The sequence below is a fragment of the Pogona vitticeps genome, chromosome 5, assembly GCF_051106095.1.
Source record: "Pogona vitticeps strain Pit_001003342236 chromosome 5, PviZW2.1, whole genome shotgun sequence".
NCBI lineage: Eukaryota > Metazoa > Chordata > Lepidosauria > Squamata > Agamidae > Pogona > Pogona vitticeps.
Window position 1 is genome coordinate 134,919,689 of NC_135787.1, and position 27,508 is coordinate 134,947,196.

At 38.3% G+C, this 27,508-nt stretch overlaps 2 long non-coding RNA genes across 2 annotated transcripts; both read right to left on the reverse strand.

Annotated features, from left to right (window-relative positions):
- Positions 1 to 979: 979 nt before the first annotated feature.
- LOC144583297 (uncharacterized) lies at positions 980 to 10,926 on the reverse strand. The gene is made up of 2 exons (XR_013537007.1): positions 10,850 to 10,926; positions 980 to 7,847 (listed from the first exon to the last, which is right to left on the reverse strand). It is a non-coding gene; the product is annotated as an uncharacterized LOC144583297 (long non-coding RNA).
- A 3,134-nt stretch (positions 10,927 to 14,060) lies between these two features.
- Positions 14,061 to 25,722, reverse strand: LOC144583298 (uncharacterized). Its single transcript, XR_013537008.1, has 3 exons — positions 25,617 to 25,722; positions 15,608 to 22,403; positions 14,061 to 14,139 (listed from the first exon to the last, which is right to left on the reverse strand). It is a non-coding gene; the product is annotated as an uncharacterized LOC144583298 (long non-coding RNA).
- Between the last annotated feature and the right edge of the window lie 1,786 nt (positions 25,723 to 27,508).

Sequence of the window (27,508 nt, forward strand, 5' to 3'; positions counted from 1 at the left end):
GGGTGCCAAACCATCAGAAACAGCTACCACCATTAAGATACAAATAACCAATAAGAGGATGAAATTATCTGAAGAAATGCTGATTCCAAAACTACCATATTATATGCAAGAATCCTGTGCTTATCTATTCAGAAATAGAGTCCCATAGGTGTGTACAGGACTGCAGACTGAGTTACAAAATCACAAAGCCTTTCATAGACTGTGAATGGAAGATAAAGTTTCAGAAAATTGACAGTGGTTTGCCTTCAGGTTTTAAAGTACATAAAATATCACTCTCAATAAGGTATTTAAAAAAAACACTTCAGGATCTCTCTCTATTGCAACTTCATTTAAAACATACTTATTTCAAGTTACATGTAAGACTATAAATTCAGAAGCTGCTTGTGAAGCTTCATGGGCACTTTTGACCTGTACTTACTTATTTATTTATTTATTCATTCATTCTCTCTGAAAGGGACCTTACATTATTAAATAGTATTTAAAAGCTAAAAACACTAAATATGCACATATTAAAAAGAATTAAACAAGCATTATATTAAAAAGATAGCTAAGATCAATATTAAAACAACAGCACAACAGTCCATTTAAAACCCCTTTTAGATCACCAGTCATTAAGGAAAAGCCTAAAGAGAAAAATCCAATGCTGGTAATGCTGAGAAACACTTCATTTTCTTCTTTGTATGTTTCTTTTCCTGTGCAGTATTTCTTAGTTGATCTAAGTGACTACTGTATAGTCTAGCTACCAGCGTGTTCAAAGCACCCAATTTTATTTGGAAAAAAAAATCCTACAAGACCTCCCCAACCGCAATATCACACAAAGTCACAACTTATCAATAACTCTCATAGTGGGCATGTGAAAGGTGGCTGAGGCTACAGACCTCATAGCAGCATCAATGCACAAGTGTAGGTATTGTCCCATCTAGGGGACAAGGTCACATGCAGCACTTACTGGAATAAACTGTGCTCAAACATCTTTAGGTTTCTTTTTCAAGGAATGGAAGACTTCATTGTTTTAAAATATCACTTAATTGATCAGTCTTGAAATGGCTTTGTGTGTGTGTGTGTGTGTGTGTATAATTTTGGAGCAAGTTATATTTTCAGAAAGATCAGGATACTCTCTATTTTTTGCTGCTTTTTATTGCCTAGCACTGTGCCAATCACAGACATTATATTGCACCTCATGTTATACTAGACCACCAGGCTGCTGTTGAATTTGATTCCAGTCTATTTCTGCACTTGATCCTTTTATCACTAGTTTGAGCTTGCTGAGGACTGCTGTCTTTTTTCACATACTTTCTGGCCATGGTTACTTCAGAAGTCTTTAAGCCTTCACCTCCTAGGGAACAGGATGAAAACGGCTGTCTTCACTACAACTTTATTTTTATTTATTGGCATGATTAAAATCACATTTTGAACAATCTACAACCTATTTTCATATCATATTTATACTTTGCTTTCTTGATTTCTCTCAAAGCAATGCTTACTGGAGCCATTATTTGTCAGCTGGATGCTCTTTCATTTTCCTAATTGTGTAATAAACTTATGCAGAATTGTTGAGAGCCATTATGAACAAATGCAAGCAGGGGAGGGCGGGGGGGAAAGGCTGTTACACAAAAGTCAGGGGCACTGAGTAGGCATAGGAAGCTAACAGCCCCGAACTGCAAATGGTTCTGTATCTTTTCATACAAATTGCCTCTTTTGATTCTCCAAGATCTTTTTGGGTCTCATCTTCCTCTATAAGAATCCCAAGGAAATAGAACACAGGTGGACTAACACATCAGACTCTCTGTGGATTAAAAGGAATTGATTAAAGGACATACAAGCAAAGATGAGAGAAAGAAATATTCATTTTTTCACAATGAAAGAAAGTAAATACTGTACTATGTTGCTGTGGCCCCACTCTAGTCCTGTGCTATTTAATCTGTTCTGAACTAATCTGCTGTAGTTGCTAACTATGAGGTGGCAAAGTATATTGATGCTACTGTGCTGTGAACGATGAAATCTTAATTAGAATGTGAATCCTGACCATCCATGGAATTGCAGACCCATACTCACTTTGACATGATGCCATGGGACAACTCTCATAGCTGTTACAAGTTATGGTATTCTTCTCAATGACTGTGCACCTGTTTGTGTTCTTTGGCACCAGACCAGCTTTGCTTTAAGAGCACCACAAGCAGAGCATCAGGGGAAAAAATACCATTCATCTTTACTTCTATGTGCCTACATCTTAGAATAAGTCCTAAGGAAGTCAGTGGGACTTTGTCCCAACTTTAAAATACAGAATGCCAGTGCAGAATGCTTTTGCTGAAAAATATCCCTGAAAGAAAATATCCTGATTCCTTGAACTAGCTCATAAAGGCCTACATCTCCTAGCTTGACAAAAGGCATAGACATGGAAAATACGTGAGATTTTCTCAACATTTTAAAAAGATTTTGCAAAAACCCTTGGTAACTATTCCTCTTCAAAGTCTCTTGCACAGCCTTTTTTGGGGAGGGGGACAGAGGGAAGATTTCTGGCACACACTTTTTAAAATTATTTTTTAAGTTTTGCGGCAAGGGAAAATGACACAAGAGTGGTGTCCAGATTTCTGTGGCATATGTACACCATCGTAAGTGCAATAGCACAAATCACTGTGGCAAACCATCACTAATTAGGGAGTCGTCACTTGAATTCCCAATCACTTGACAAGTCACACAGCTGGCGTGCAGTGAGGAATACAAGTGGCTACTTCTTAACTGGCAGTAACTTGCCACTGTGATTTGTTCCATTGCACTTACAAGGTGTATATAAGCAACAGGATTCTGCCCATTTTCTGGCAGTTTGCTAATATTGCTGCAGAATGGATTGAGAAAATCTTTAAAAATGTCAGTTGATTCATAAGCAAATGTGAGTTTAAATGGATGTTAAAATTCTCTGACATTATCATTAGCTTTAATTATGTCAGTATTGTTTAATAAATCAGCTAATCAATTCAAAAACTTAAATGAACCAAAAAGGTGCCACTGAAAAAGATTCGTTATCTTTCACACTTCATTTTTAACACTAGTGCTGATGAAAATTCCATATGTGTTAATTTCTGAGAAATTCCCATTGTTTCTCTAGTGGCAATCTTGCTGTGTAGATGCACAAATGGGTTCATTTTTAAAGCAGGCTTTGCCATCTCAGTATGCCTTGACTTAGTATGCAACAGATAGCAGTAGTAACTTTATTACGGTCAAAGACCAGTAAGTTGTGTGTTGTTTTTTTTCAAAGACCAGTAAGATGCAATAGATAATGTCTAGGGAGATTTCTTAACTTCCAGTAATCTGCATCCAAAAGTTACACTGTTTATATAGCTGAGCAAGAGAATTTCAGACATTGTCACTGTCATGGAAGAGAATGTGCCTTCTAAGATAAGGCCTACTGCCTTCTCATAATATGCCCAAAGCAGGCCCAGTTTAGCCATTTTGGCTTCTAGCAAAAATTCAGGCTGAATCAGATCTACAGCTCACTTATCTTTCTTTATGGTAGTCCATGGTGTCCATAAAGCTCTCCTCCAACATATTTTAAATTCAACAATTTTTCCTTCTCACCATTATCCATTCATAGTCCTCCGGAATGCCATCAGAATATCATATTGCTGCATCTACCATACATGCATCAATACAAATAACAAATACGATTGATGGGTGCCTTTTTTGATCCATGGTCCAGTTGCCACTTAGCAATAACAAATTCAAAGCCACCTATGCAGCCAGTCATCTAGTGTCAGTTCATCTCCAGGACTCCAGTTTTCATCTGACTCTAACATCATTCATTGGGCTGCCAGATCATGCTATAAAGAAAGCCTAGCTGTGTGAAGAAGGCTTATTTGCTTGGTATATAAATTGCCATAGACTACATTCAATGTCTGCTGGCTCTTTGGGGCTCACTGAATGTTTTTAAACAATTAGATACTAAATTTTAAAACAGAAAACAAATAAAATAACTATAAGAAATAATTTCCTGATCCTTGACTTGAGGCTTTCCTAGCTGAAAATGCCAGTTTATCATTCAGTGATAATAGAAAGCAACTTTTACTATTTATTAGGGAAAGCAAGGGCAAATAATCTGATAATTCTGGTCTACATCAGTGCAGATTTCCTCCCTCCCCATATTCATAGGTGGAGGGCAGATTTTATTACCAGATCACACAATGTTGCTCCATGTACCCCAGCCCAAAACACAACTTTTTTATATATAGATGATAAGAAGGTAGCCTGTCTAGGAGCCTTCTCAAGCACACTTTTCCCGGTAACATATATTACATCTTTAGTACTTCTGCAACAGAAACAGACAGCTCTCTCCCCTCCCCGCTATGAATAAAAATTCCTTTTTGCCTGTGCTGCTCTGCCACTTCTGAAAATCCAAGCTAAAATGTGGCTTATGACCCATGATGCAGTGGCCAGATCCTCTCTGTGAGGTCAGTTTGCAAATTATTCCAGCACACAGGGTCAAACTATATGTTACAGATAGCTCATCATTAAAAGATGAAATTTCTCAAGTTCTCAAATGGGTCTGTTATAGTAAGAGCTTTTCAAGCGTCCTGTAGTTTGCACACTAACACGCTTTGTTTGTGATTGGCCACCGGAGGTAAACAGTAGCTCCATTTACAAATATGATTGTTTCGATAAATCTTCTGCAACAACATTTCTGGAACACTAGCATGATTTCAGCTCCTAATGATGTGATACCTATAAAGTTTAATCTGACCATTATTTATTATTAACGGAATTTCCACGACTTGGAGAAGTATGGGCCCATGGATGACTGCACATAAAATGGCTCCAGGCTTCCAGAAATTTCTGGGCATATGACAGACACCTGACAGTGTGTATACCTATATGACAACAAACATTGCTGGTGGAGAAAGGGGCTTAGTTGCTGGCTTAGAAGCTATTGCCATATGTTGAGGAGATTTAAATTTCCTATAATATACATGGTATACCATGTTTTCTGTTTTCATTTCTGCAGCATTGAGTTTTGAGTACTTGTTGAACATGTTAAAGCTTTCAAATGCTACATTTTGAAACTCTTTCTGTGATAACAAGAATTAACAAAAAAAAGAACATTAATTACCAGAAGATGCTACTGATGAACTTGAGTCTTCACTGCATACCACAGTCCAGTATTCAGGCACAATAAGAAGACAAATGTTAGAATTTATTGGGAAATCAATAACAGACAACAAAACAAAACATCAAATAAACAGAAAATATCAAGAAGACTTTACATAAATCTGCCCTTCATTTATTTTTTGACAAAGTAAGGAAATTACTATAAGATGATATTTAACTGTTTTTTTTAATCATTGTTCTTAAGAGTTCACTCTTGGGTTCCCTGTCGTGGCTCATTCTGATATTACACATTGGAAATATTTCTAAAAACAGAAAAACCAAAACCACAGAATATCTGTCTTGCCACTTAGGATATATAAAGGAATGTTATAAAATCTGAAGAATTGCTATCAAAATGGTTCTAAAATCCCTTAAAATACCATTTAAATGTATCTTTTTAAAGTAAACAGGTATTACTTGTAACTTAGGTGTTACTTATTGCTCCTAAAAGGTAATGTAAATACCAGTTGCATCAGTAGCTTCCCAAAAGCAACTAGTCTCATGGTAAAGCATTACTTTTAAATAGTTACTTCCAAACTCTGATATTAAGGTGTGCTGAACCAGCAATACAAGTGTGTTTACATGTGGTGTAACACTTGTAATGCTTGTAATATACCATGTTAAAAGATGCAGGCCAGGATCCCTCTGACTTAAATTGCATGGAGTAATTTGACTTTTACACTACTTGCACTGATATAATTGCTCTTCTGTGCCCCCCAGATGGTTTCTCAAGTAACACTGCCCCACTGTGAACATACAAACTTTATTAATAAGCAATTTGTCACTCCCATCCCCCAGTGTTAGCAGTGATTATCTCATCTTGCCTCCAGATCAACAACTATGAAAGGTCATGGGCATTAATTTTATGGCCCTAAGGTTTTTTCTTTAAAAAACAAACTGTGAAACATGCATAAAGACAGGAATTGGCCATTTTCTGTATGACAGCTGTGAGCACATAGACACCAGGACAATCAGATAACAGGAAAGAAAAAAATAGTCTATTTATTCTTCCTTTGATTAGCTGAGTACTGCTCCTTCTGTGTATGTGTTTCTCTGTTGCTACATCAAATACCATGCATGTGGTTTTCAATAGTGAGGTGAATTTTAGAGCACAGATCTTGATGCTTTATCTTGTACCTGAATAGAAGTAGGGGGAGATGGATGTGTTGAAGGGAGCAATAGTTTATAAGTTTACACCAGACTCTTGAGTATCCAGTCCTTTTGAGCTGAGCATTAATATTTTTTAAATCTGTGCTGCCTTGTTACCTGGATAAACAGAATATGTATTCCTTTTTTAGCAGCATCTAAACTGGAACTAGTAAAGGTGGCAACTGAATCTTCAGGATGCCTCCTTTCCTCTTGATCCTTCTGTTTCTTTTTAGTATTTTGATTTAAATGCTGGGTTTGAGGCCAGTGCTTGAATATAAATTGGACCTCCTACTCAAGTAACAATGGAGTTCTGCGTAAGAAAAAGGGAGTAGAATAGTGTATGTGAGGGAAAATGCTTGGCTGACTGAGTGTATGGGTGCATGGTACACATGTGTAAATACAAGAATGCTTACCTTAAACTGAGCATGTATACTTGTGAATTCCTGCCTATGTGTGGGAGTGAGAATGCAACAATATATGTGAAAGAGAAGGTTTTTCTAACAATGTCTGTGCATGGATGAGAACGCCTACAGAGTGTGCATGAAAAAGAGGATGAGAGCATGCATTAAATGCTTGGCTCCATCTATCACCTTGTCCCATACCACACCAACTATAATGGGTGCCACCTTCTCCTACCCTAGGTTGCCACCTCAGTAAGAGTTTAGCTGACATTCCTGATACTTTCAGAGCACTGTAACATCTCTTCAGAAGAATATTGTATTATCTAATCTTTCCCTTTGGCAGGTCTAGTCACTGACAGCTCCATATTCCTACTTCCATTAATTCCTGTAATACCTCTAACAATATAGACTCAATACAACTGTATATTGATCCTTGCACCGTTTCTGTAGCATCTCTCACTAAATGCAAAATAAAATGTGGTCTATGAGAAATAAGAATGTACCTGACATGTTAAAAATAACAAGGTCAAAGCAGCCCTTTATCAATGCGAGTCTGAAAATTCAAAACTATATACAGTGACAATTGCATTGGAGATGGTAAGCCTGACAATGGTTGAAATCCTGTTGCTTACTTAGTGTAGCGAGTTACAAGTAGATAGGCCCATTTAATCAGTGGTGATTTGGTGAGTTAGCTCCTCAATAAATTCAGTTGAATCAAATGTGCCTATTCTAGTTGTGACTTGCTATGCTAAGCAATAGAATATCAGCCATCAAAAGTAATCTTTAAAAATGAAAGCATTCAATTTATTCTTGGGATAAATTTAATTGTTAGTGCCACTTAAAATAGATTGACTGAATCTGTGGGACTTTGCAAAATCTCATACAGTACATTCAGTGGGACACCTCTTACTGGATTTGGACCTAGATTCAGTGGATTTACTCTGATTAACACTGACAGATTTCGTGCCTTATCTATGCAATCCATGCAATTATTACCATTAACTCCTGTGGCTGACCCCACGCCTGATCTTGCAGATATTTTCCTCCATAATAATAAGCTGCTGTTGCTGCTCTCGCTGCTGTTGCTAGAATATGGTGGTACACACCCACATCTAAATGGTTTCCTGGTGTCTTTCTGAATCATACTTGATTGTTTTGCTAATTCAGGAATATGATAAAAAGTTTGATGAGTTAAAGGATGACCAGGGGAGAGGGGAACAAAGACAAAAACAAACCCACAAATTCCTAATAAATTTCTATAAAACACTTAAATCAAAACAGAAATTGTTCACTGTGAAACAAACTACTAGGGATACTTTTCTAAAGCAGCATCTTCTCCTGCTCTTTTTATGCTGGAGTTGTGAGAAGGCCATGCTCAAAGGGGTAAAGTGAGGACAAATTGAGTAAAAATCAATACAATATATTACACAGATAGTTTTAAAAATCAAATACAACGCATGCGTACAATATTGTTGTTACATGCCTTCAAGACAACTTGAAGAGTGTGGGCAGGTATCAGTGTGTAGATGTGGGTGTGGGAATGCGGGTGGGCATACGCATACACACACACACATTCCTGTTCCTTCCGCCCTCTAAGATCTTGAAAGTATCTGGTGTGGCCCTCAGGGTCAAAAGTTTGGAGACCCCTGATCTAGATTAATACTTTGTGTGTGAAAGGAAAATTGTGCAGTGTTTTTCCCCTTTCTAAAGAATCCTCTTTGTGCAATTGGTCACAAAACTGATTTTACAACTACTAGTATGAAATTGGGCACATGAAGGAGAGTCTGCTGGAGTAGGAGAGATGTTCCCTGTCAATTTCCATGCCCCACACAAATGGATGGTTTCAAAACTCTTGACAGGTTAAGACCTTGATACTTGTTGGAAGGTCTCATCCAGAAATCAGTTATCCATTCCTCCTATTCTTCTCATTTCCTGTTGTTACAAGTGGCCACACCAAGGAAGGCCAAAAAGGTGAATACAGGGAATCATACCTTTTAGGTGATGGCCCCTAGTCTCCAGAACAAAATGCCAACAGAGATACACTAGGCTCCTTCTTTCCTTATCTTTAGAAAGCCATTAAACATGGAATTATTTAATGTGGCCTTTAATAACTAAATCTTTTGGATGCTGCCTTTTTTTTAACTAATTCTAGATTTAAGAAGGTTATTTATAATTTAATTTCTATCTGTGTATCTCCATAATAGTTTTGAATGTATTTGTTGTTATTGGGGAGTTTTAGGTTTTAATTTTGCAAACCACACTGATTAATGCTTGCACTAATGGGATGGTATATAAACAGAATGAATGAATGAATGAATGAATGAATGAATGAATGAATGAATGAATTGCCCTTATGTAATTGCATAAGTGAATGGATTCTGACCTACATGCACTATGACATCATTCATAGTGGCATGTGTTGCTGTTCCCATGCTCCTGCTCAACCAAAAATGGGAGCATAATGGCATGCATCATGTTAAAAAGGACACTACAGGACACATGGAACGACAGTAACCCCTCATAAGATGCCAAATAAGCAGGCAAGATTGCTTGTAGCCCAAAACACTAATCTGCACACCTCTACTCCAAGCTGGCTCAAAAGTTGAGCCAATTCCTGAAATAAGCTCTCCTTAATACATTTATCTACATTTGTCTTAATCTGGAGTTCTATTAAGTGCAGTAGCTGTATAATTAAATTAATAAGCCTTGCTATTGGAAAAGCTGCTACTGCAAATAACACTTCTATAAACAGTGCAAATAAGATAAAAAACAATTTATTTGCATAGATTCAGGATAACTAAATTCCTGACATGTAGCAGGAAGAAGCCAGGCTTGGAAACAGTACTTTAGAAATTAACATGCTAGCCCTAGTTAGTTGAATTTACAACATTGATTTTAAAAGACATTGTTAAACTAGTAAATGATAATTATGTTAATAGCCTAGGGAACAACTAATGTTTCACAAGATTTTAATTTATTACTATTGGAAGATAATTGGGGGTTTGGACATTTTTAATCATTTTAGATCATTTAAAAAAACTTAGCAACATAACAAATCAACTTCACAATCATTGATTGAGACATTTAATATTAGCAGATCACTTTCCAAATTACTTTCAGTCTTAGCATTAACAAATTGGTTTTAGCACTAATGTTTCCAAGCTCTTTGTGATGCATCAAAAAAAATAGATGGACGTCAGAACTTATATCTGAACCGTGCAGGAAAACCTTTGAACACTGGACCTCGTTGCGGAGGGGACAGGCTAAGGAGAAGACGTGGGGTGTGATTTAGAGAAGTTGTGTAGCACCACTGATAGCATCTGAAGGGGAAAAAAACTCATCATTGTTCAGAGGGAAGGGATGGTGTACCTTTGGCACGCCAAATGCATTGGACTATGACTTGCAGAATCTGCAGCTTGTGTCACCAAGAGTACAGTACTGTGGGAGTCCTAATTAAAACGATCTAGTGCACCACAGATTTGCCAACCCTGGGTTTGCTGATAGAGATGTGCATTCAAGAAATGTGAATGAATACCACTCCCCTTCAAATGAGGCTCCCCCCCCCATTTTCATATTATTTCAAGGCTTTTCAATAAAAAGCCTTTGAAACTCAATAAATTCAGCTTCCCAAAAGACAGGGGCCCAAAAACATTGAGTTTGTATTGAGTTTCCACTGTTGGGCAGCCTCTGTTTGACATGTATGCCATTTTGCCCAGCCCAGATCTTTCCTTTCCCTCTGACATCATTGCCTCACAACCACCAGAGTTCGCAGCCCAGTCTTCTACCCCCTTCTCCTTGCCTCATCTGGCCTTTTTTAAGAGCCAGAACCCGAAATGGGAAACACGGAATAAAATACGTTTGGCCCTTTCCGATTTCCCCAAATGACCAGTACCTTAAAAGGCCTAAACAAAATAAGGAGAGGTCCTGAAATAAAAAGAACTCAAAACAAATTAATCCTATAAATTTTCTTTGTGAGCATCTCTTAATAGCTGAACAAAAAGGTGTGTTTTAACCTTCATAAGATTTTGACTTAGATCCTTACAGAAATGTCCTAATATATCTAAGACATTTTCTATAGTTAATTGATTGTAATGCACTAGAAGAAACATAGAGCAAAAACAAGTCACACAGATATTTCAAATAAATCCACTTGCTCTTACACTTGGGCATGAATGATGCTCCAGCAAACAGGTTGATTTCTGTTATTGTGTGGAATGCATTTAGAGACCACAGGAATCTGTAATTTTCAGAAGATAAAGAATGTAGCTTAAATAACATGTATGCCTGGCTTTCATTCAGTTATTATTTAAATTTTTATTCTCCAATCCTTCAACACTTGCTAGTTGCTTTTGTTGATTTTGCTCTGGAAACTTTTAGTTACCTGCACATAAAAGTCTTGCTCCCTGAATCTGGAATTCTATACCCATTTACTTGGGAGTAAATCACAGCAACCTTAGGAGGATTCACCTATAAGTCATCATCTAAGTATAGCAAGAGGACCCCCTCCAAGATGTTGCTGAATCAAAAAAGTAACCATGTACAGTACTTGGTTTTCCAGGTAGAGAATACTTAGAAGTGGATTACCCTTTCCTTCTTCGGCAGGTACTCTGTGAAGCTTGCCCAAGGTCATACACACTGGCTCTGCTCACAGGAGGCACAGTGGGAAATCAAACTTCGAACCTCTGGTTCCACAGCCAGATACCTAAACCACTGAGCTATCCAGCCAGCTATATGCTGAACTATAGCTTCAATAATTTCTTATAATTAACCATTCTAACTAGTGCTGATGGGAGCTAGAGTCCAATAACATCTGGAAGGCTACAAACTGTGATATTGTAATTCAATGTATCATTTACTTTAATTAGCAGGACATAGAAGATCTCAGTGAGGACTGTGTCAAAGAAAAAGTGATTTAAATCTAAAGAAAAATGGCTGAAGGTGGCTTGAAAACTAGTGCTTAACAGTGTTCAAGTACTAATTGGCACCAGCCAATGGGAACAGCTCTGTGAAAAAAAACTAACTGGCTACTAGACCATTTCTGGGTGTAATAGGAGGTCTTTGGAAGCCTTACACAGATTGAGACCCAGATGCCTGAAAAATCATTTTCTCACTAGTCAGAGGCAAGGACCCCAGGCCCTAGAGCAGAATCTGGACCTCTCAGGCTCCCAGTCTAGACCTTTTGGGGTTCACCTACAGAAGCCATGCCCAACCTTGTATTGGCCATGGTAATAGTACCCTTTAATGCTTTCTCAAGCTCTGTATGAGATCACCCTCACCGTTCTAAAAGACTGGTATGCCTCTCCTGCTCATTATGTGAATAAAGAGCATTAAAGTGAAAATATGATGATATTTTCAGTCTTACCCTTTTGTTTTTGGTCTCATCCACTGCTGGAGTAAAGCCCCAAGGACTTCTCTGAATCTGGCTCTTGACTTGAAAAAAATTCCTCTACCTTTGTCCCAGGTTGTATTGGGTACAACTTGGGACAGAGGTACTTCATGCAGTGTCCTCTCTTTCAGGTGGATGTCAACGGGAAAAAGACCTTTTCAGTTATGGGGCCCTCTTTTTCCATTGCATTTCACAGGGAGGCTCAACTGGTATGAACTTTAATATCAGGCAAAAAACTTTTACTTTTTCCTGCAGAGAGCCTTTTGAAACCATGATAAATTAGTTATGGATTTATTTTCCCATGCTTTTATTAATATTACTTGTCTGTTTAATTTTATGTTTTTCTACATCTGTTTGTCTGTGTTTTAAAACCAATGTTTATGAAGCCATGGACAAATACTCTTCCCTCACCCACACCTTCCTCCTGTGGTGAACCAACTTTGGTACAAAGATCCAGAACTACTTGTCATGTTCGAATCAGCAAATTCTGGATTAATGTCAGACAGGAAACCAGGTGACAGGTCTCAAATCAACCTTAGGAATTGTTCATTGCAATTCAGTGGATAAGTTATAACAGGATCAGAATTTAGTGAGCAACATGTACCAAAATAATACAGCTGGGTTAATTGAGACAGCTGTGGGACAACCAAGTTGATTGGAGCAACCAAGAATAAAGCTAGCCAAGCTTGCAGACACAAGTTGTTGGGTAGTTGGTGGTTGTGTAGTTGAGAGCTGTTTATTTGATTGTGAAAGAAATTTATGCTGCATCGCTGGATGAAGACTTGCTACATTGCAAGAGGAAGATCCTGGAGGAAGACTATCTCTGTGGTGAGAGGAGAAGACTTCGTGGATGCTGGACTATTTATATTGGTAACAATCTTTGGATACTGAACCTGTAATTTACTATTGCAAACTGAAGAACTACTGTGAAAGACCAGGACTGTGTAAAGACCAAGAGAAGTTGTATTTGTACCTGTATATATGAACTTTAATGTAAATAATTCTATCAACACTACAACAGTGTCTGTTTGGTTTCATCTCTGAGCAGTTCATTTCACCATAACGCCCCCTGGCGTAGTCTGGTAATGCCGCACCTCTGTCACCAGGGAAATCAGCACATTAATTATAATTCTGTTTTGTTTTATTTTTAGATTGTGAAGTAACAACTACCCTGTTTCCCCTAAAATAAGACCTAACCTGAAAATAAGCCCTAGTATAATTTTTCAGGATGCTCATAATATAAGTCCTACTCCAAAAATAAGCCCTAGTTAAGTGAAACCATGCCCTCTACCATTGTGCAGCAACCAGAAGATGACATGACTGTATTTGAATAAATGTAGATAGTTGTACATGACAAAAATAAGACATCCCCTGAAAATAAGCCCTAGTACATTTTTGGAGCAAAAATTAATATTTTTGCCTTATTTTCAGGGAAACAGGGTACACAATTTTAAAGAGAGAAAAGTTTATTAAAATTCATATTTCCCATGGAAAACAAGAACTGACCACCTAAGAAATTATTAAGACATAGGGATATTGGTTATGCTGCTGTGGTGCTCAATAGGTGGGAGGGAACCATTCAAGGCAAAACCTGTAGGAAAGATTTGATTAAAGTTACAGGAAGCCTTCATTGGATGGGACTTCTTATTAAATATTACTAAAAAGGGGTTGCCATTAATTTCCATCATATTTTACCTGTGGCTAATAAGCAGCAAAGTCTTATGCTACCTGCCTTTTAAGGGGGGGGGGAGGAGGATAGAACCTATTAATGAGTGTCCTAAAGGAGAAATTCAACACCACAATAAAGGCACCACTATAATTAAAGTGGAAGACAAGAAAACAAAATGGAGGGGATGTGGAGAGAGTGCTCTACTATCTAGACACTTTTTGTAATGATCACAAATCACAAAAAAGGACAGATTTGTCTTTACAACTATGTAGTTCAATTCTGAATGTAACAGCGATTTGTATTTATACTTACTTGTCATAGAAAGAGGGCATTTTAGGACTATGAAAATCTTCCACGTCAAAGTAATTAATACTCTCCCTGCAGAGTTGTGAGGCCTATTGAAAACAAAAACAACATAATAATCTATACAGATGGGTAGCTCCAAAGGTATTCAGTTTGCACTGGCAGGACAGTGTTGGAAACTAGCCTGTTAACAATTTTATAATTAGTGTCATATATAAATGTTATGGCTACCACTGGGTGCAAATGGCCTCTCAATCTTCTCTGCTGTAGTATTGGACAGAGAAATGGTACAGAGGAAGTTCACAGAGTTTCCCCAGGGGACTAGAAATTCTCCAATTTCTCAGAAACGGTAGCATTTGTCAAGCCCTTTCTTTCTTTATTTTCTTTATTATTCATAAGAATTTTTCTTCTAGTACTGCCATTGCATTTTACAGCCTTGATAGCATTGTGAATATGGCATAGTCAACTCTCTCTCTCACACACACACACACACACACAAACACACACACACAAGGAAAAAATTGAGGTGGGAAAATCTTGTGAGTAGTTGGGGATATTTCTTCTTGCGCTTGCTTTCTTCACTCTCCAGCATCCTTCCTGATCCCAGAACATCCCACAGCAGAGGTTACCCCATGGTGTCTTTCCCTTGGCTTTAAATGATTCAGCAATCTGGTGGCTGCCACAGAGCTGATTAGGTAAGGAAAGACAGGACATTTGCACACATCTCTTGGCCAGCTTGTAGGTACGGTAAACCCAGTAACCCTGAAATGTCTATCAAATTGAGCAAGAATGGTCAAAATTGTGGAATAAATATTTTGGGATTTTTGAAAAAATAAGAATGAGCTAAAATGTTCAAACTAGTTCAGTGTCTGCCTCCATTAAGCAGTGCTGGTGTAAGCTCTTTGGCTGCCTCAAGTGGGAAAAGCCACATGCTGCTGCTGTGGCTGGGCTGGCCTCTGGTCCCACAACAGTCATTGGGGGAGAAGGAGGGAGAGCATGTGGCAGTGTCTCTCTCCTCACCACAGCCTATAATCTAGCTATTCCTCCATAATCTTTCTGTTCCTCAGCCAGATGCAGTAATAATGCCTCACGCGGAGTCTCTGGAAGTAGAGGTGGAAGGTATTATTGGGAAGAAGAGTCAAAAATATTGCCTGCACAAGTGGGTGGCAGCTAACATCAAGCTGAGGAAAAGAAACAAGTCAGTTCAAACAGTGGTTGGCTCAGGGACCAGAAAATAGATAATGATGACAGCTCTGCCACCTGAGGCAATTATTTCAGCTAGTCTAATGGCTGAGCCAGCTCTGCTGTTAAGATTGGGTCCTTAAATGTAAGCTAATACTGTATGTCTTGAAGTGTCTTTATAGTTTGAAAATTATTTTTAAAACAAGGATCTTTTTGTTGTATAATATGATATGTTACAAAAACGAACATCGCTTGTCTATCTTGTTCTAATAAATGCTTTTCGGGGGGGGGGGAAGGATGGGGTCCTTCAAATGAAAAAGAAACACCCATACAGTTATGAGACAAATCTAGTGCATTATAATAGTCTGAAGAACTTACCATTTTATGATCTTTATTTTGATCTGAACCAGACAATCCACCAAGCGATTTTAAAATGGCCCCTCTTAAGATTAAAGTGCACACGTGAGATGGATTTATCCTGAAACTCAGGTTCAAATCAAGAAGGGCTCTTCTTTTTTCTTTTGCTGAGCTCCATACAAGAGCTCTGACACAGTACACATCCTAGAAAAGGGAAAGCATAAAATAAACTAAAAATCCTTATCCCTAAAACACAGGAGGAGCAGTTAAGGGCAAATTATATATTACATGTAACCAACAATTAGAAATACAAATTCATTGTGTGCTAAAAATGACTGATTGTCACAGAAGGAGCTCTTCACACCTTCCACACCTTGAATCCAACTTGTTTATTTTCTGATTGGTCCCTGGGAGATAAGCACAGGCTTCATTTGAAATTATAATCGCTCAGTCACAGAGGTCTCATGACAGGGCACATGTTACAGTTTGACCCATACAGTTTGGTCAGTAGCCTATTTGAACCTGTAGTCCATTTTCAATGGTCTCTTCTACCAGGTACTGCCTCTTACTCTGCTTCACAGGGTTGTTATCATAACAAACCAAACTAGAATGGGGATATGAGAGGAAATCAAGTATATAAAGCAGACTCAAATACAGAATTAGCTGCTTTTCCAAATTGTGCTTTTCAAACCAGCTTACAGTACAACACAGGTCAAAACTAGACTTTAAATTATATATTGAAAATAACTGGAAGCCAGTGAAGAACCATTCCCTCACAGAATCAAGGAGGGATGCTTTTTGGAGTTCTATCAGGTGCAACAGATTTCCTGCCTGTTTGACTGCTGAGATATATCATCACTTATGCTAAATATTTGCAAATAAACTCACATTTTACAACAAAAAGAAAAGAGAGAAAGAAAAAGTTTGTGTCTCCAACGACCATGACTTCCAAAGAAAAGCAGTGCCAGGTACACCCTTTGGAACTTTTTTTATCACTGAGAGAAGAGATGACAACATGGGAGATACTTGTGCTGAAATGGTAGAAGCAAATATTATTGCTTGACTCAAAGTACAGGTAAAACTTAGCATGTCCGCTTATATTGACCTACAAAGATTTCTAGTGGAGTATTCATTAATGGGGATTGTGTCATGCAGAGGTTTGGTTGGACAACAGTCAGACAATGTCTTGCTTTTTTCGATCCTGTTTCACAAGTCAGCAAAGAGATTTTTAAAGATGTGGTCTTTTCTTGTACTAAAAAGAAAGGCCCACAAATCTGCTACAAAAGATTTTCTACACCAGGACAAATATGTTTCTACATGACTATAAAATAGTGGTCCTATAGTTAGAGCACAAATACCACTACTTTTCTACTCACAGGATTTGAAGGGTCTAAATACACAGCTCTCGTAGCGTCACCTATGGCTTCTTTAATTTTGTCTAGAAATAATGTAGAAAAACAACAGAAACTGCTAAGATATGTAAGGCTGAGCCAGGATCTGGTACTATACAGACAACGTACATATGTTCCATCAACCTATAGATTTACATTAAGGAAGACAAAAGCTTATTAGCACGTCTGAGCAGCAAAAGCAGCTGATCACTTTAGATTAGCACATGACCAATCTGTATAAACTAAATCCCATGGTCAGTTCCATTGAAGATCAATTCAATCATTGTGAAAGTGTATACTGCACAAGCAGTGAACAGAGTGCCTCAGCCCCATCCCCTCTATCATTTATTTAATCACAGGAAAGCAAGAGCTAGAAAAGGGGAAGAAGTGCGTTTGCATCAGTTCTCAAGTCAGCCAGCACATTAAAAAAATCAGTGCTGGCTCATGTGGACTACCTCTATGGATACAACAGCCTTCCGCTCTTCAGATGCATGATTAAAGCAACAACAGAGGGTATGTCTATACCCCTTCATAGTATGTGCTGTCCACACACTTTCAGAATCACTGAATAAACCCAATCTATTTGATGACATTCATCCCATTCATACAATGGGGCTGCTCCAGTTGGATCTAACAAGTGCTATTCGGTCTAGAACTACAACATTCATTAGTAGCCACTAAAGCAAAATAACTCTCTGTGAAACAAAACTGGGATGGCAAGGTGATTGCAAACAAGTTATACTGAAGCAAAATTTTAACATATAGGTACTGTTAGACAACAAACTCAAACACATGCTAGTTAACCCTAAGGTCACAAGACAATACACATGTGGGAGCTGATCTCATTAACTTCAGTGGGACTTCATCTAAGGAGACCACCATAATATGGTTTGCATCAGTGTTACACTCCCCCCTTGACTATGGTTTAGAAAGAGTTGAAAGAATATACTGTGCTACATTATTAATGCAGTTCTTAACTACTGAGAAAGAAGCCCCAATAAACTCAGTGAGGCTTCCTCCCAAATCAGCTTAAACAGTATCACAAGTAAAAATAAATTTTAAAAGTCAAGTAAAGAAAAAAAGAGGAGAGCTGGGTTTGTCATCCTGAGCTGCTGTTCACCATCTTTGGAAAGGGCAGAAAAAGAGGAAAGGCTTCCTTCCCATTTGGAAATGTACCTATCTTTCCATTAGCTGCAATACCGTAAAAACCTTGATAGTGTAGTTTCTTTATTCACAGAAAAGAACATAAATGTTTTTTGACTGTAGTCAGACTGAAGATACAATTCACTATTTATTGTTCTTTCCCCTTCATATGGATCCTAAAGGAAGATTCTTGTCATCCATCATCCAGTGGTTTGTCCAACTGTACTTTTGAGGAAGTAGCATTAGGATTGCTCGCTGATAAGCAGTTATTTATCACATTGGCTGGAGAACAATTTGCACTGGCAGCCAAGAAGCTGCGTTCTTGTTTTGTTAAGGACCATAACGTTGTATAAATGCCATCAGTATGATCAATGAGTCTGGATGATTGTTTTGAAGGCTGTTATGATTTGACTGGTGATAAGCATGCTAATGAGCTATTGTAATTTCCTGTTTTTAAAATTGGAAAATTGACTTTTTATTATGCATTGCAAAGGCCTTTGGTTAGAAACAATAAAGTTATTTGTCTTTTTACCATTTCCCAATGCCTAGTTTCCTTATTCATTTCAGGATTTTGGATGATAAATGGGCATACGTAAAAAATCAACATGGGTGTACATAAATGTGTTCTATATCTCTGTTCATTTCAGGGACAGACCCCATCAACCTTGCTAGTTTGTTTCAGCTCACTTTGGCTTTTGAACTGGGTGGGTGGAGAGAGAGGGAGTGGACTAAATATGTGAGCTTGCACTGCTGTTACTCAAGTAAACGATCACTTACATGCCTAAATGGGCATGTACCTAGATTGCCATGCACTATAATCTCTTCAACAGGTGGTAGTAAATAATTGACTCTGTTTAAAAATAAATTTAACCATGTCTTAGCAACCTGCAGGCATTAATTTCTTTCTTTCTTTTCTTTTTATTATGTTGTTGTTGCTGTTGTTGCTGTTGTTGTTGCTGCTGTTGTTGTTGTTGTTGTTGTTTTTTACTTGCAGAAGCAAGAACTTTTTATCCTCTGTGATTAGATGATGAATAGAATACAATTTGCTCCACTGTTTCAGAAAATGACACCCATCTGTAACATAGGACCACTGAACAGACCACAGGTTTGTTGTTAAAACCTGTTTGGTCACCTATCTGAAGCCAGGTGCAAAACAGGGTTGGGGAGAGGAAAATGTTTTTGGAGTACACATCCCAGAATACCTTAGCTTGTATGATCGGTGCCCATGCTGACTCAGGAGTGTCCTGGGGGTGTCATCCAAAGAAAGAACAGGTAATTTTCCCCATCAGTGGGGCAGCCAGACCTTAGCTTGTTATCATTATAATCCAAAAATGTTGATATTTCCCCAAGACTTCTTAGCTTCAGCAGCATATTTTAAGGAAGCAGAATCTTGCATTTTATTGCCCCCACCATGAGCAGATTTGTAGTGAATGTCTCATGTAGGTCTGCCAACATTTTATGTAGAAATCCCAACTTACAGTTTGCCTATCACCAATGTATAGTACAGAAAGTTATTTTGGCATTATGTAGCTTTTTTGACACATCAAAAAGTGTGGGCTTTTAGTTGTGTCATCTTGTTTCTGTAGTACGGTCTTTAGTAAGGCTACAGTACTAAAACTAGCCTATAAAGATTAATTAATTCCATATTGCTCGAACCAGAGACGTCACATCCATTAGCCTTGAAAGGGCTCTCATCCTTCTCCTCATTAGAAAATATAGGGGCTCACTGGGGGGAAAGGTTAGATTCTTCAGTCACAAAAGCACTGTGCCAACCCACACTTATGATTAAAATAACAAGAGGGAAGAGATCTGTAACTGTGCACAAGGAGGTGCAACTCAGTCCAAAAGCAGCCTCGAAATCAATATAGTGGCATTTTTGAGTCTCTTTCAACAGCAGCAGCAAGAAAAACAAAAGTATTATGGCACTTTAAAGATTAACCATTTTTTCCAGTGCTTCCATGGATGACAAGCCACTTGTACAGACAGAATATATCCCCATATCAATTTTAGTCATGTAGGAAATTGGCTTATTCTATTAGGTCATTATCTAGTCCAGTAATGGTAGCTAAAATTGGCAACTTTCTAGAACCTGCTACCTAACCTGCTAAATTCAGGGGCTGAGAATTTTATTTGGAATGTTCTCTGTGCAAAAAGTTGCTTTCTCAACTCTGAGTTATTGTCATTTCATCCCAAACTGATTTTTACAATCCAAGATAGGCATATTCCAAATCCTCCTAAATACTTAGGCCAATATTCTGTTATTAGTGATGATTTAGTGATGTTTACATATGTGTTGATGTATTTTTCAGCAGTTGAGTCAATGGACCTACTCTGTAGTATAGACTAGCAAATAGGATATTAGCCTTAGAGTAATTTAGAGGTGTATATTGTTTCCCTGCTCATTTAACTTATATGCAGAATACATCATGTGAAAGGATGGACTGGAGGAATCCCAAACCGGAATTAAGATTGCTGGAAGAAAGATCGACAACCTCAGATATGCAGATGATACCACTCTGATGGCAGAACGTGAGAACCTCTTAATGAGGGTGAAAGAGGAGAGTGCAAAAACGGTCTGAAGCTCAACATAAAAAAAAAAAACTAAGATCATGGCCACTGGTCCCATCATCTCCTGGCAAACAGAAGGGGAAGATATGGAGGCAATGACAGATTTTACTTTCTTGGGCTCTATAATCACTGCAGATGGTGACAGCAGCTGTGAAATTAAAAGATTCCTGCTTTTGGGGAGGAGAATGATGACAAACCTAGACAGCATCTTAAAAAGGAAATACATCACCTTGCCAACAAAGGTCCACATAGTCAAAGCTATGTTTTTTTTCATTAGTGATGTATGGAAGTGAGAGCTGGACCATAAAGAAGCCTGACTACTGAAGAATTGATGCTTTTGAATTATGGTGCTGGAGGAGACTCTTGAGAGTCCTGGACTGCAAGGAGATCAGGCGTATGCATTCTGAAGTAAATCAACCCTGATCGCTCACTGGAAAAACAGATCCTGAAGCCGAGGCTCCAGTACTTTTGCCATCTCATGAGAAGAGAAGACTCCCTGGAAAAGACCCTGATGTTGGGAAAGTATGAAGGCAAGAGGAGAAGGGGACGACAGTGGACAAGATGGTTGGTTACTGTGACCGAAGCTACCAACATGAATTAGACCCAACTCTGGGAGGCAGTGGAAAATAGGAGGGCCTGGCATGCTCTGGTCCATGGGTCAAGAAGAGTCAGACACAACTTAACGACTAAACAGCAACAAATTTAGACTAAACAACAACAAATGACTAAACAATAACAAATAGTTATTGACTGCACCCTGCCATGTGTGTTCATCTTCTGGACAAGGTCTATTTCAAACCGATCATTTGTTCTCTGTTGTGTAGCTGCTGATTGCTGATGTTATCAGTATTTTTCCAACCATCCATATAATGCAATGCTTGTCTCAATAACAACAGTGACAAAATCTATGCCTTCTCATGTTTTGTTCTTCATCCAAAAGGTTTGCTTTGTTCTGAGATTTGCTCTGAGGGTTTTGTTTGTGCTATATCTCCTTCCCTTAAAGTTCATTTCTGTGGTCAAGAGCTTCCTGGTCAGAAGCCTTTCATTAGCTTCAAATTATCAGGGAAACAAGCAAGCTTTAGAAAAGAGCAATAGCATGGAAATTGATTTCTTACGTAGTTATAGAAAGATTTCTACTGTTTACTGAACACCAGCGGTTTTCTGATGTGGCATTTAAAAGTGAAGTTTGAATACAGATTCCTATAAACCCTGCACTCCTTCACAATGACCAGGGACAAACAAACGAGAAGAAAGGGGAATTTTCCCCTACCTAGAAAAGCCCTAATTGTGGACAAGTTATGAGTACGTAGAAATTATGTAGGATGTATCCAGAGTAACATGCAAAAATTCAAAATGCAGAACGTGCATCAAGGAAGCAGCCCCTTTAAATGAGTGCGTGGAGCTGGGTCAAAGGTTATTATTGGAATCCCCACAACGTCCTCAGATTGCCACTCAAGACAGAAAAACATATGCCGAGGACTTTTAACGCAGCAACATAACATATTAAACCTCCACCCTTTCCTGTGGTTCTGCACTTATGTCAAGGTTGAACAACTGTATTTCAATTTTTTTTTGTTTCCCTACATCACAATGTGGGGCTAAGGAGAAAATAATAAGTGTACCATCTTACCACATTTCACATACGCATAAGCTCTCCTTGCATATGCAGGTGTCTGGTAGAAAGGAATGGAAGCACAGGCCATGTTGCAGCCAACCTGGAGACGAGAGGATATCATTGTGAGCTCCATTGTTGTGATACACTCTAATGTTGTGCCATATAAATACTGCCATTGTGAATATAATGGAATTCTCCAGCCATTCACATTAGGTCCATTGCTCTTTTATTTATTCCAAATTACTGGTCTTATTTATCTCAGCAGGGTTCTATAATATTACTCTCTAGACCATTCAGGCTCCTATGGGGATGATTTATTTCATCATTTCCAGGGTAGCATTTCCCATAATTGTACTGAGTTTAAAAACATTAGAACCCCAGGGGATAGACAAGGAACTATAGCATTAGCAGCATGCTCATATAAATCAATTTATTCCTGGTAGAGGGAAAAAAGAATGAGAAAGAATTTAATGAGATTGTGCAGGAACTACAAAGGCACCACAATATGTATTAGAACTTGTAGGAATATAACGAGATCACAGGAATATATTCTGAAAGCAAAACAATTCACACAGTCATTTTTCTATAACTTAAACTGAATAAAGAGGTACTAACCCTAGGAACTATAAGATTCAAAGGTATTTTTCTATTGTCCGATACATTTTATTACTACTTCAGCAACGTTTTTATTACAATTCCTCACCATAACAATATGCACCTATAAAGGCCATTTTGAAAAAGCAACCATAGTCATGTGTCTCTTTGGCCCTAATAAAATATTGCCCAAAGATATGTTTTGAAAATATAGATACTGTATATAGATATATACTGTAAATATAACAATTGTTTCTTTCCACCTCATCTACAGCACTGGTGTTACCAATAGGTTTTTGGAGGGTATCTGGAAGAGTCAATAATTTTAAACATGGGATGTGATACCCAGATCCTGAGGCTCAGCATAAGCTGTCTGTACAGTTGGACTCCTATATCCATAGGGGATCAGTTTCACAATCTACTGTGGATGCTTGAAACTGCATGTTCAGACTCTGAATCCAGTCTCTCCTTTTCCTCCTTTTGTCATGCACAGTTGATTATTGCTGTCCAAGGGAAAAAGAGGCCTCCAGCTTCCAGACTGGGGTGATCACTGCTGTCAAAGTTGATCACATAATCTACCTCCTTGATGTTCCATACACTCCCAGTTCAACTAGACAGAACTGCATACCTAGTTATTGGTTTTGGATCCATAGCGAATTTTTTAAAAGGCACACAGTACAATAGCTTAAAATAAAAAAGAATCCACTGCACATGGTAACTGCAGTTTGCTAACTTTTAATGCTGCATAAGTACAAACTCCCTGGAATCTCTATGGTGAGCTATATAGGAATGAAGATTGTGTCACATCAAAGGGTGAGTGGGTATAGCTTTTCTAAGGCCATTCTTTGAATGGCTGCACATAAAAACTGGAAACCATATCAGAGGGGTGAGAGGGACTTGACTATGGGCTCGATCCCATGTGAGAAAAGAACCCCAGTTATACTGATTCTTTTCATACTTCTAGGCAGGGGTTTTCCCAAGAGGGAATGGCCCTTTCTCTTCTGCAAAGCTCTCTTTCCTTACTCACAAGGATGCTTCTGAGTAATGCATTCCTTTGTGTGTGTGTAGTGGCAGCTTCAATGTATTGATATGCCTTTTAAAATATACGTATTTTTAAGGGTATAAGCACAGTGGCCATGAAATGGCCACAGCACCTAGAAACTTGATCCCTTTGCAAAGGAAATAAATCAACATCAATGTTCACAAACACTGAAACAATAAGAAATGAAGTGATTCATCATCAGTACAATTTAAAACCAGTGAGGAGAAAATAAACTAGAAATATACTGCTAGACAGGAAAATGGCTATATTTTTGGTGCTCAAAATTTATGAAATGATCTAAAAACTGGCATATAATTGGGGTTCTTTTGCCAGGTGTGATCAAATTCTAGGTGTGTTGTATAAGAGGACTAAATATCCCTCCTTTCCCATTGCTTTAGACTGTTCTTAAGTATTTTTATTCAACAGATGCTTTAATATACAGTATGTTGATTTGAATTTAACATTGTAATTTATTATTGGTTTTATCCACATCTGTTCTTTCCCCTATTTTGTAAGCCTCCTTGGGCTCCTGTACTGAGAGATAAGTGGGATATTAAATGTGCAGGCAGGCAGGGACATACATACATACATACATACATACATACATACATACATACATACATACATACATACATACATACATACATACATACATACATACATACATACATACATACATACATACATACATACATACATAGCAAGTATAGCAAGTATAGCAAGTATAGCAAGTATAGCAAGTAAACAAGCAAGCAGAGGATGTGGAGGGCAATCTTTTCTTTTGTTGTCTTTACAATCTAGCATTGTTTCACTTTAATGGTAATCTAATGACATGTTATGTCACTCACTAATAAATAAAAAATAAACAAAATAAAATCCAGCTTTCTCTTGCCCCTCAAGGAAGGGGAAATGAAAGAGAAACAGAAGGGGAAGACCTCAGAGAAAGTACAGAATATGTCAGTATGTAGCTAATACTTTTTTTTAAAAAAAAATCCAGTTTTCCTCTGCTCCCCAACAGACAGGGAGACAAGAGAGGTTGAAGGGACATGGAAGCCAATAGACAGGAACAGGCTAAACAGGGTTACTGTGTGGCTTCCGGTCCTAAAACCACCTGCTCTTTCTATATGGATCCAAGGATCATTCTAAATCTCAGACCACACTTTCAGCAACCCTGTTTAGACTAGTCCAGTCCAGGATAACCTCACTGTCTCTGCCCCCTTCAGACAATTTTAGAAAAGGGCAAGTGGGTGAGGAATCCATTAAATGCTGTTCTCTATTTTTAAGCTTCCTGGGCTTTCCCACTGCTACTTCCACCTCTTTTCTTAACATAAACAATCTGTTAAGGAGAGAAGATGCAATAGCAGCATCTGTTAGTGCTAGCCACTTTCCATCTGGAAGTCGCCTATGAGTCCACACGTGCCACAACATAAGGGCTTTGTTAATCTGGTGTATAATTAATGTTATGTTAGCAGTACCCTGTTGTCTCAATCAGCTGAGATAAATATGCCAGCTAAAACATGCAGAACAGAAGTGCATATCTACTACTGCATCTGTTTTATATATTCACTTCCCGAAATACTGAAATACAATGAATTCCGGGTCCCTGTGCCTCGACAAGGCAATGACCGAAGCTCAATGGATTGTATACAGAGTACAACGAGTATGAAAGTTCCCTACTTTGGAAGGGTTTCCAGTTTCTATTGCATTTGTAAACTCCTCTGAAGCATCACGGTGGTAATCTACTTTCTGGAAAGCGACACCTATGTGATAATAGGTTTCAAACACCTGAAATGAAAGAACCAGGATTATTCCCAATGGTTTAGCTGTATGCTTCAAGCTGTAGTCAGAAAAATCTGTATGTTTATAAACATGCCTAATCACTATTTCTATCTGCTATTGAAGTTTGCTGTTAAATCTCTTTTTTAAAAAACTAGTTTTTAGTCTCAATAGTAAACTCCAGATGTTCAAAATCAGGAGTTACACTTATTATACTAATGAAATCTTTGCAACTTAAGCTTGCAGCTGGGGCTACAAGGAATCAAGAAATATACAAATGTTGTTTAATATACGAAAAGAATTAAGTGATTAATAGGGCACATTTTTCAGGAGTGGGAAAATATACCCTACTACCCACATGCACCTAGTTAGCTTAATCGAATTTCATTGGCTGGACCTGTTGCACTTTGCTCTTAAGACTGTTATAAACAACAGACTTTAGGACAACATAATATTCACGACACCTCCCATTCTAACATCCAGCCTGATTAACATATTTGGAGAAATCAAAGGTACCGGAATTTGGCAACCTTACTGTTTTGGACAACAACTCCCAGAATTCTCTAGCCAGCATGTGCAAAACAACAACAGTAAGGTTTCCAAACTGTGAGAGATATTCACAGACAGTTTAATGGATACTAATAAAGATATTACTCTACTTTCAATGTATCTTATATGCCAAGGTGGGAGACCATCCATATGTTGTCGTTGTCATGGTCACCATTAGCTGTGCTGGCTAAGACTGATGGGAGTTGCAATGGAGTAACACTTGGAGGTAGAGGTGGCTCATGGAGGGGTGCCATGACAGTGCCACACACCAGCATTTCAGGATGAGTCTACCCTATTCACAAGCTATCCATGTTTGGAGGATCACACACTCCCTACCCTTGTGGTGGGCAGCAAGACCTCTTGAGCAGATCATGATGGACTGTGGGGATTTCTGGATAGATATGAATTCCGTGAACAGAAATCTGAGTGTGAACAACTGCTCATGAGTAGGCTTTTTCTATGCAGACAAAACACACTAATATAAGGCAGCTACAGACAGAGCTAGGACATAATTCCTTATAAGCAGTGAAGTTAAGACCACAGCCAAGTCTCCCAAGTAACACATGAAGGCAGCTGAGGCAGAAACTATAAAATAGCAGAGAAGAAACAGACCTCACGCCCCCACCCCTCCGTGCTGCACATTCATTCACTGGTTATAAAATGATACAGAACCAACCTGTGGTTCTTCAAACAATTGTGGACTTCAGCTTCCAGCAAGCCTAGTAAAGGCTCAGGAATGCTGGGAGTTATAGTTCTACATCAGATTCCCCATCTCTGTTTTATATAAGCAAGTGTGTATTTAATACAGTGCAGTTTGACCCTGAATACGTTTTTCCTTCTAAATGTTTATATTGAAATTTACCAGCTTGGTACATTCAGGACCAGGTACATATTGCGATGGAAACTTCTTTTGGCTCAAGGAAATTAATAGCTTTCTATAATGTTCAATTGCCTGAAAACAGAACAAAAACAGTGCAAGGAGTTTGGATGAAGGTGAGCATGCTGAAGATTGTGGATGGCAGGAAGAGAGCCTGGAAAAATTATTTTAAGACTACAGTTCCCAGAATCCCCTAGCTGAGATGCCACCTTGCCATGCCACCTGGGGAATTCTAGAAGCTGTACTCCTCGAAGTAACTTTTCCAAGCAATAGATCTTCCATTTCAGAAATGAAAGCAAAATGCCAAGACAGGTAGCCCCCATTGCTGCTTTTGGGGGGCTTTTTTCAGGGAGGGAGAATGCAAATT